The following is a 9,371-nucleotide window of genomic DNA, read 5'->3' as shown; positions in this document are numbered from 1 at the left end:
ACGGATGGGTTTGTCTTTGCTCAAGGCAGACTTTACCCAAACAGTTTTTCCAAGCATACCTCTCATGTGCACCACTGGAACCTTATCCTCGTCTGTTGTTTGTAGGGGTTCGGATTGGGCAGGGCCTGCTCGGCTGGCGGAGCCTCGGGTGTTAACTAACCCGGTGGCACTTGCTAAATGCACCTCCCAGTTTTTGAAAGTCCCCCCACCCAGTGCCTTCAAGGTGGTTTTAAGCAGTCCATTACACCGCTCAACCTTCCCAGCTGCTGGTGCATGGTAAGGGATGTGGTACACCCACTCAATGCCATCTTCTCTAGCCCAGGTGTTTATAAGGCTGTTCTTAAAATGAGTCCCGTTGTCTGACTCGATTCTCTCAGGGGTGCCATGTCTCCACAGGACTTGCTTTTCCAGGCCCAGGATGGTGTTCCGGGCTGTAGCGTGAGGCACAGGGTAGGTCTCCAGCCATCCAGAGGTGGCTTCAACCATGGTCAACACGTAGCGCTTGCCTTGGCGGGTTTGGGGAAGGGTGATGTAATCAACCTGCCAGGCTTCCCCATACTTGTACTTTGACCATCGCCCACCGTACCACAGAGGCTTCACCCGCTTGGCCTGTTTGATTGCAGCACAGGTCTCACAACTGTGGATGACCTGTGAGATGCTGTCCATGGAAAGGTCCAGCCCTCGGTCACGGGCCCATCGGTATGTTGCATCTATCCCCTGATGACCCAACGAGGCATCATGGGCCCAACGAGCTAGGAATAATTCTCCCTTGTGCTTCCAGTCCAGATCCACCTGTGATACTTTCACCTTGGCAGCTCGGTCCACCTGCTCGTTGTTGTGATGCTCTTCATTAGCCTGACTCTTGGGTACGTGCGCATCCACGTGTCGAATCTTCACGGCCAGCTTCTCTACTCGGGCGGCGATGTCCTGCCAAATCTCAGCGGCCCAGATGGGTTTCCCTCTGCGCTGCCAGTTGGCCTTTCTCCAGCGATCCAGCCATCCCCACAGAGCATTAGCTACCATCCACGAGTCGATGTAGAGATAGAGCCTCGGCCACTTCTCTCGTTCAGCAATATCCAAAGCCAGCTGGACGGCTTTAAGCTCTGCAACCTGACTCGATCCACCTTGTCCCTCGGTAGCTTGTGCAACTCGTCGTGTGGGGCTCCGTACTGCAGCTTTCCACTTTCGGTTAGCGCCTACAATTCGGCAGGAACCATCAGTGAAGAGGGCATAACGTCTTTCAGTCTCCGGTAGCTCATTCTATGGTGGGGCTTCCTCAGCACGAGTCACTTGCTCTTCCTCTTCTTCAGAAGATAATCCAAAAGTCTCACCTTCAGGCCAGTTTGTTATAATTTCTAGAATCCCAGGGCGATTCGGGTTTCCAATACGGGCACGCTGTGTGATGAGGGCGATCCATTTGCTCCATGTGGTGTCGGTGGCGTGATGCGTGGAAGGAACCTTTCCCTTGAACATCCAACCCAGCACCGGTAGTCGGGGTGCCAGAAGCAACTGTGCTTCAGTGCCAATTACCTCAGAGGCAGCTTGGACTCCTTCATAGGCTGCCAAGATTTCCTTTTCTGTGGGAGTGTAGTTGGCTTCAGACCCTCTGTAGCTTCGGCTCCAGCATCCCAGTGGTCGGCCCCGAGTCTCACCAGGCACCTTCTGCCAGAGGCTCCAGGACAGACCATTGTTCCCGGCTGCAGAGTAGAGCATGTTCTTCACCTCTGGTCCTGTTCTGACTGGGCCAAGGGCTACCGCATGAGCGATTTCCTGTTGGATCTGGGCAAAGGCTTGCTGCTGTTCAGGGCCCCAGTGGAAATCACTCTTCTTGCGGGTAACCAGGTAGAGAGGACTCACGATCTGGCTGTACTCGGGAATGTGCATCCTCCAGAAACCTATGGCGCCTAGGAAAGCTGGTGTTTCCTTCTTGCTGGTCGGTGGAGACATCGCAGTGATCTTATTGATGACCTCGGTGGGAATCTGACGTCGTCCATCTTGCCACTTTACTCCCAGGAACTGGATCTCTTGAGCAGGTCCCTTGACTTTGCTCCTTTTGATGGCAAAGCCAGCTTGCAGGAGAATCTGGATGATTTTCTCTCCTTTCTCAAACACTTCCTTTGCTGTGTTTCCCCACACAATGATGTCATCGATGTATTGCAGATGTTCTGGAGCCTCACCCTTTTCCAATGCAGTCTGGATCAGTCCGTGGCAAATGGTGGGACTGTGCTTCCACCCCTGGGGCAGTCGGTTCCAGGTGTACTGCACGCCCCTCCAGGCGAAGGCAAACTGAGGCCTGCACTCTGCTGCCAGAGGAATGGAGAAGAAGGCATTGGCAATGTCAATAGTGGCGTAGCACTTCACTGCTTTGGACTCCAGCTCGTACTGGAGCTCCAACATGTCCGGCACAGCAGCGCTCAGCGGTGGAGTCACTTCATTCAAGGCACGATAGTCCACAGTCAATCTCCATTCCCCGTCAGACTTGCACACAGGCCAGATGGGGCTGTTGAAGGGTGAGTGGGTCTTGCTGACCACCCCGTGGCTCTCCAGCTGACGGATCATCTTGTGGATGGGGATCACAGCATCTCGAGTTGTCCGATACTGCCGGCGGTGCACTGTCGAGGTGGCAATTGGCACTCGTTGCTCTTCCACTTGCAGGAGCCCAACTGCAGAAGGATTCTCAGATAGTCCAGGCAGGGTGTTCAATTGCCTAATGCCCTCTGCCTCCACAGCAGCAATCCCAAATGCCCACCTGAGTCCTTTTGGGTCTTTGTAATAGCCATTCCGGAGGAAGGCTATGCCCAGAATACACGGGGCCTCTGGGCCAGTCACAATCGGATGCTTTTGCCACTCCTTCCCAGTCAGGCTCACCTCAGCTTCCAAAAGGGTCAACTGCTGTGATCCCCCGGTCACCCCAGCGATGGATACAGGTTCTGCCCCCACATGTCCCGATGGCATTGAAGTACACTGTGCCCCAGTATCAACCAATGCATCAGATTTTTGTGGCTCTGATGTGCCAGGCCATCGAATCCACACCGTCCAGAAAACTCGGTTCTCCCGTGCCTCTTCCTGGCTAGAGGCAGGGCCCCTCTAGCCCTGGTTATCATTCTTTCCCTGGGCGTACATGCTCGAGGTACCTTCAAGGGGATCCGACATATCATCCTCCCGTCTGTAATACCTGGCAGCTCGGTCACGGGAGGCTGAGGCTACTTTCACCTTGGTGGAACCCCCTTGGTTAGTGCCTCCCTCCTTGAGTTCACGCACCCACGCTGCCAGGACAGAGGTGGGTTTCCCATCCCACCTTCTCATGTCTTCGCCATGCTCACACAGGAAAAACCACAGCTCAGCTCGTGGGGTGTACCCTCTCTCTCTAGCAGGGGGACGACGGGCTCTGACTCGGGGCCTGTGACTCGCACTGGTACCACACTGACCTTCCTCATCTCCTCCCTCATCTCCTCCCTCATCTCCTCCCTCATCTCCTTCATCTCCTCTTTGAGGTCCTGGACCACAGCAGAGACATGAGCTTTCAGCGGACCATTGACCATACTGTCATAATTCCTGAGCTTGTTGGCGACAGAGCCCACTGTTTCTCGGGCATTGTCAGCATCAATCGTCGCAATGAAGGTGGTGTATTGCGATGGCCCTAGCCTTGCCAGGTTCCACATCATCTGTCCTGTGCACCTGACCTTATCGGGGTCATTATCATGCTGTCCAGCCTTCCCAAAGGGTACCTCTAATATTGCCACCTCTCTTAGCTGTTGGATCCCTTCCTCGAGTGTCTTCCCACTGCATTCTATGATGGTACTCCTGCATTCTTTCTTTGTGAATGAGCCTTTCTCTCACACTCATTAAGAGCTGCTCCCAGAGAGAAAGGGGCCCTGGCTTCCTCACAAATATCTGGTCCACACCCGGGTCCTGGGTCAACGATCCCAGATACCTTGCCTCGCCACTATCCAGTTGCACACTTGTGCCCATAAGGTCCCAAACCCCAAGCAGCCAGGTGGTATAAGGCTCACGCCCCCTTCGCACAACGTCTTTTCGCATAGCACGGAGACTGTCGTGCGACAGGGACTCGGTGATGATTTCTGGCTCTGGCTCTCCTGCTGGTTGTGAGGGCCCTGGCTGCCCATCATCATTAACTGGTCGTACTGATTTGGTCTTACACTTCCTCCTTTGCACAGGGGCGACTGCTGCTGGCTGTGGTTGTCCTTGTGGTTCAGCTGAAACCTGGACGGTTGTAACATCCGTGGGTTCCACTGCTGCACCATGGGACTCACCCTCTTTGGGGCAGGGAGAGGGTTCTTCACTAGCTGAGGAGGTGTATTCCCTTAGCACTTGGCATATCCCCTGGCGCACCTGGCCCATCTCCTGGCCCATCTCCTTGCGCACCTGGCCCATCTCCTGGCATATCCCCTGGCGCACCTGGCCCATCTCCTGGCCCATCTCCTTGCGCACCTGGCCCATCTCCTGGCATATCCCCTGGCGCACCTGGCCCATCTCCTGGCACATCTCCTTGTGCACCTGGCCCATCTCCTGGCACATCTCCTGCATCCCTTTTGCCAGTACCCCCACCCAGTTTGGGTAGTCCATTTCTGAGGTGGGCTGTTGGGCGGTATCAGGCTGTGGGGCAGGGTCTCTAGTGTCTGGGGCTGTGTCAGGCTCTGGGGTAGGATCTCTAGTGTCTGGGGCCATGTCAGGTTCTGGGGCAGGATCAGGCTCTGCGGTAGGATCTCTGGTCTCTGGGGCTGGTGTCTGGGTAGTTATCCAAGCCAATCTCAACTTATCCTTGAGTGCTAAAGAGAGTAGGCCTACCAGCAGCAGGTGGTTAGTTCTCAGAGGGAATCTAAACCCTTTGAAAATGGATGGGGTGGGCCCAAAGAACTGGTTGAGGGGTTGGGGGAAAACTTCCCCTGGTGTCATTTCCTCACAGAAAGTACCATTGTTAACATAACCCCAAAAACATGCGCTCAGTGTGTGATAGCCCTTTATCCACATGCCCACATTCCGGAGGAAGTTTAAAACCCATGAATTCCTCACCTTCTCGACCCATAGCGCAAGCTGGATAACAGCAACGGTAGCCTTAGTCAGAGGACCCATGTTTAGGTAAGGAGCTGCAAAGGGGAAGAATAGAGCCATGACCAACTGCCACCCGAACCAGGGTAAAGTAGACCACATAGTGCTGCCTAACAAGGTTCCAATATCCAGCACACAAAATTAAGTTATCCAGGAACTGTTATTCCTTTTTCACCTCTCTCTCTTAATGCCCTCAAGCCCCCCATTGGGCGCCAAGGTCTGTCTGGGTTTGAAAGACAGGTGTCTGCTAAGGAAGGCAGAAGCCTCCCTTGGAATGGCAGATGTGACCCCCTTCCCTCCAAGTTATTATACTTTTGAAATCAAGGACTTTTAGGCAAAGATGTGGGAAAATAGGAATAACAATTCTCTACTATTCTATATATAACCAGTCAAACAAACAACAACAACTATGGCAGTAACAGCAAACAATCACAAACCCAGTGCCAGCCTCCTCGGCTGTCAGGCCCTTTCCCCTCGGGTGCAGTTCCGCTCGCAGCCGGCAGGGGCGCTGGCGGCTCCCGGTGAGCAGGGCAGGTGCGATGGTTCCCCCGCGGCTGCAGGGGGCGCTCCGGAGCGAGCTCGGGGAGCACGCGGCACCGGTGCCCTGGGATCCCGGGAAGGGATGGAACAAAGGAGCTTCACAAACCGCTGGGCAGCTGATCCCGGTGTCCGGCTGGACTCTCGGGAACAGCAGGCTGGAGTGGCAGGGACGAGCACAGATCCCAGAGGACAGACGAGATGTATCCAAACGGGGAACCCCCCGGAGGTCGGGCAGGCAGGGCAAGCACGGCTACAGCGTAGCGAAGGCTCGAAGCAGCAGCGGGGCAGGGCGGCCACAGCCCAGCCTCCAGCAGGGCAGGGAAAGCGACTTTGGGATCCCGGCGTTGCTTCCAGCAGAAAAGAAAAACGGCCAAAGAAAAGAACCAGCAGCTCCTTTCTCTGCAGCTTCTCTCTCCGAACTCCGAGAGCGAACTGACCCCACACCCAGGTGTAGACAAAGGAGTAGCCAGGCCCACCCCACCCCCAATGGGCAGCACTTTTGTCTTTCTTAACTACAGCCATTTGTCCCCTAGCAACATGCATATGGGAAAAAACTCCTTTAACAGGAAAAAAACTAGGACTAAACTAAAACCCCAGCATTATCCACCCCAAATTTTTTCCCATACTAACATGTTACATGAAATGTAACCTTTTTAACCATATAAATACATGCATCACCCAAATGATATACATATATACATGCAGATACTGATACAAGTACAGAGCCATGGGTAGGTCACCCTAAAACAAGGTCCCCTTGAGGTAAGCATCGGGTCTCTCCATCCCTTTGCATCACCCATCAGGTGCAACCTGGTCCCTGAGCAAAAACAACCCCACGGATGGGTTTGTCTTTGCTCAAGGCAGACTTTACCCAAACAGTTTTTCCAAGCATACCTCTCATGTGCACCACTGGAACCTTATCCTCGTCTGTTGTTTGTAGGGGTTCGGATTGGGCAGGGCCTGCTCGGCTGGCGGAGCCTCGGGTGTTAACTAACCCGGTGGCACTTGCTAAATGCACCTCCCAGTTTTTGAAAGTCCCCCCACCCAGTGCCTTCAAGGTGGTTTTAAGCAGTCCATTACACCGCTCAACCTTCCCAGCTGCTGGTGCATGGTAAGGGATGTGGTACACCCACTCAATGCCATCTTCTCTAGCCCAGGTGTTTATAAGACTGTTCTTAAAATGAGTCCCGTTGTCAGACTCGATTCTCTCAGGGGTGCCATGTCTCCACAGGACTTGCTTTTCCAGGCCCAGGATGGTGTTCCGGGCTGTAGCGTGAGGCACAGGGTAGGTCTCCAGCCATCCAGAGGTGGCTTCAACCATGGTCAACACGTAGCGCTTGCCTTGGCGGGTTTGGGGAAGGGTGATGTAATCAACCTGCCAGGCTTCCCCATACTTGTACTTTGACCATCGCCCACCGTACCACAGAGGCTTCACCCGCTTGGCCTGTTTGATTGCAGCACAGGTCTCACAACTGTGGATGACCTGTGAGATGCTGTCCATGGAAAGGTCCAGCCCTCGGTCACGGGCCCATCGGTATGTTGCATCTATCCCCTGATGACCCAACGAGGCATCATGGGCCCAACGAGCTAGGAATAATTCTCCCTTGTGCTTCCAGTCCAGATCCACCTGTGATACTTTCACCTTGGCAGCTCGGTCCACCTGCTCGTTGTTGTGATGCTCTTCATTAGCCTGACTCTTGGGTACGTGCGCATCCACGTGTCGAATCTTCACGGCCAGCTTCTCTACTCGGGCGGCGATGTCCTGCCAAATCTCAGCGGCCCAGATGGGTTTCCCTCTGCGCTGCCAGTTGGCCTTTCTCCAGCGATCCAGCCATCCCCACAGAGCATTAGCTACCATCCACGAGTCGATGTAGAGATAGAGCCTCGGCCACTTCTCTCGTTCAGCAATATCCAAAGCCAGCTGGACGGCTTTAAGCTCTGCAACCTGACTCGATCCACCTTGTCCCTCGGTAGCTTGTGCAACTCGTCGTGTGGGGCTCCGTACTGCAGCTTTCCACTTTCGGTTAGCGCCTACAATTCGGCAGGAACCATCAGTGAAGAGGGCATAACGTCTTTCAGTCTCCGGTAGCTCATTCTATGGTGGGGCTTCCTCAGCACGAGTCACTTGCTCTTCCTCTTCTTCAGAAGATAATCCAAAAGTCTCACCTTCAGGCCAGTTTGTTATAATTTCTAGAATCCCAGGGCGATTCGGGTTTCCAATACGGGCACGCTGTGTGATGAGGGCGATCCATTTGCTCCATGTGGTGTCGGTGGCGTGATGCGTGGAAGGAACCTTTCCCTTGAACATCCAACCCAGCACCGGTAGTCGGGGTGCCAGAAGCAACTGTGCTTCAGTGCCAATTACCTCAGAGGCAGCTTGGACTCCTTCATAGGCTGCCAAGATTTCCTTTTCTGTGGGAGTGTAGTTGGCTTCAGACCCTCTGTAGCTTCGGCTCCAGCATCCCAGTGGTCGGCCCCGAGTCTCACCAGGCACCTTCTGCCAGAGGCTCCAGGACAGACCATTGTTCCCGGCTGCAGAGTAGAGCATGTTCTTCACCTCTGGTCCTGTTCTGACTGGGCCAAGGGCTACCGCATGAGCGATTTCCTGTTGGATCTGGGCAAAGGCTTGCTGCTGTTCAGGGCCCCAGTGGAAATCACTCTTCTTGCGGGTAACCAGGTAGAGAGGACTCACGATCTGGCTGTACTCGGGAATGTGCATCCTCCAGAAACCTATGGCGCCTAGGAAAGCTGGTGTTTCCTTCTTGCTGGTCGGTGGAGACATCGCAGTGATCTTATTGATGACCTCGGTGGGAATCTGACGTCGTCCATCTTGCCACTTTACTCCCAGGAACTGGATCTCTTGAGCAGGTCCCTTGACTTTGCTCCTTTTGATGGCAAAGCCAGCTTGCAGGAGAATCTGGATGATTTCTCTCCTTTCTCAAACACTTCCTTTGCTGTGTTTCCCCACACAATGATGTCATCGATGTATTGCAGATGTTCTGGAGCCTCACCCTTTTCCAATGCAGTCTGGATCAGTCCGTGGCAAATGGTGGGACTGTGCTTCCACCCCTGGGGCAGTCGGTTCCAGGTGTACTGCACGCCCCTCCAGGCGAAGGCAAACTGAGGCCTGCACTCTGCTGCCAGAGGAATGGAGAAGAAGGCATTGGCAATGTCAATAGTGGCGTAGCACTTCACTGCTTTGGACTCCAGCTCGTACTGGAGCTCCAACATGTCCGGCACAGCAGCGCTCAGCGGTGGAGTCACTTCATTCAAGGCACGATAGTCCACAGTCAATCTCCATTCCCCGTCAGACTTGCACACAGGCCAGATGGGGCTGTTGAAGGGTGAGTGGGTCTTGCTGACCACCCCGTGGCTCTCCAGCTGACGGATCATCTTGTGGATGGGGATCACAGCATCTCGAGTTGTCCGATACTGCCGGCGGTGCACTGTCGAGGTGGCAATTGGCACTCGTTGCTCTTCCACTTGCAGGAGCCCAACTGCAGAAGGATTCTCAGATAGTCCAGGCAGGGTGTTCAATTGCCTAATGCCCTCTGCCTCCACAGCAGCAATCCCAAATGCCCACCTGAGTCCTTTTGGGTCTTTGTAATAGCCATTCCGGAGGAAGGCTATGCCCAGAATACACGGGGCCTCTGGGCCAGTCACAATCGGATGCTTTTGCCACTCCTTCCCAGTCAGGCTCACCTCAGCTTCCAAAAGGGTCAACTGCTGTGATCCCCCGGTCACCCCAGCGATGGATACAG

Source organism: Coloeus monedula, assembly GCF_965178545.1.
Source record: "Coloeus monedula genome assembly, chromosome: 33".
NCBI classification, from domain to species: domain Eukaryota; kingdom Metazoa; phylum Chordata; class Aves; order Passeriformes; family Corvidae; genus Coloeus; species Coloeus monedula.
Note: the sequence above shows the minus strand (reverse complement) of the source record.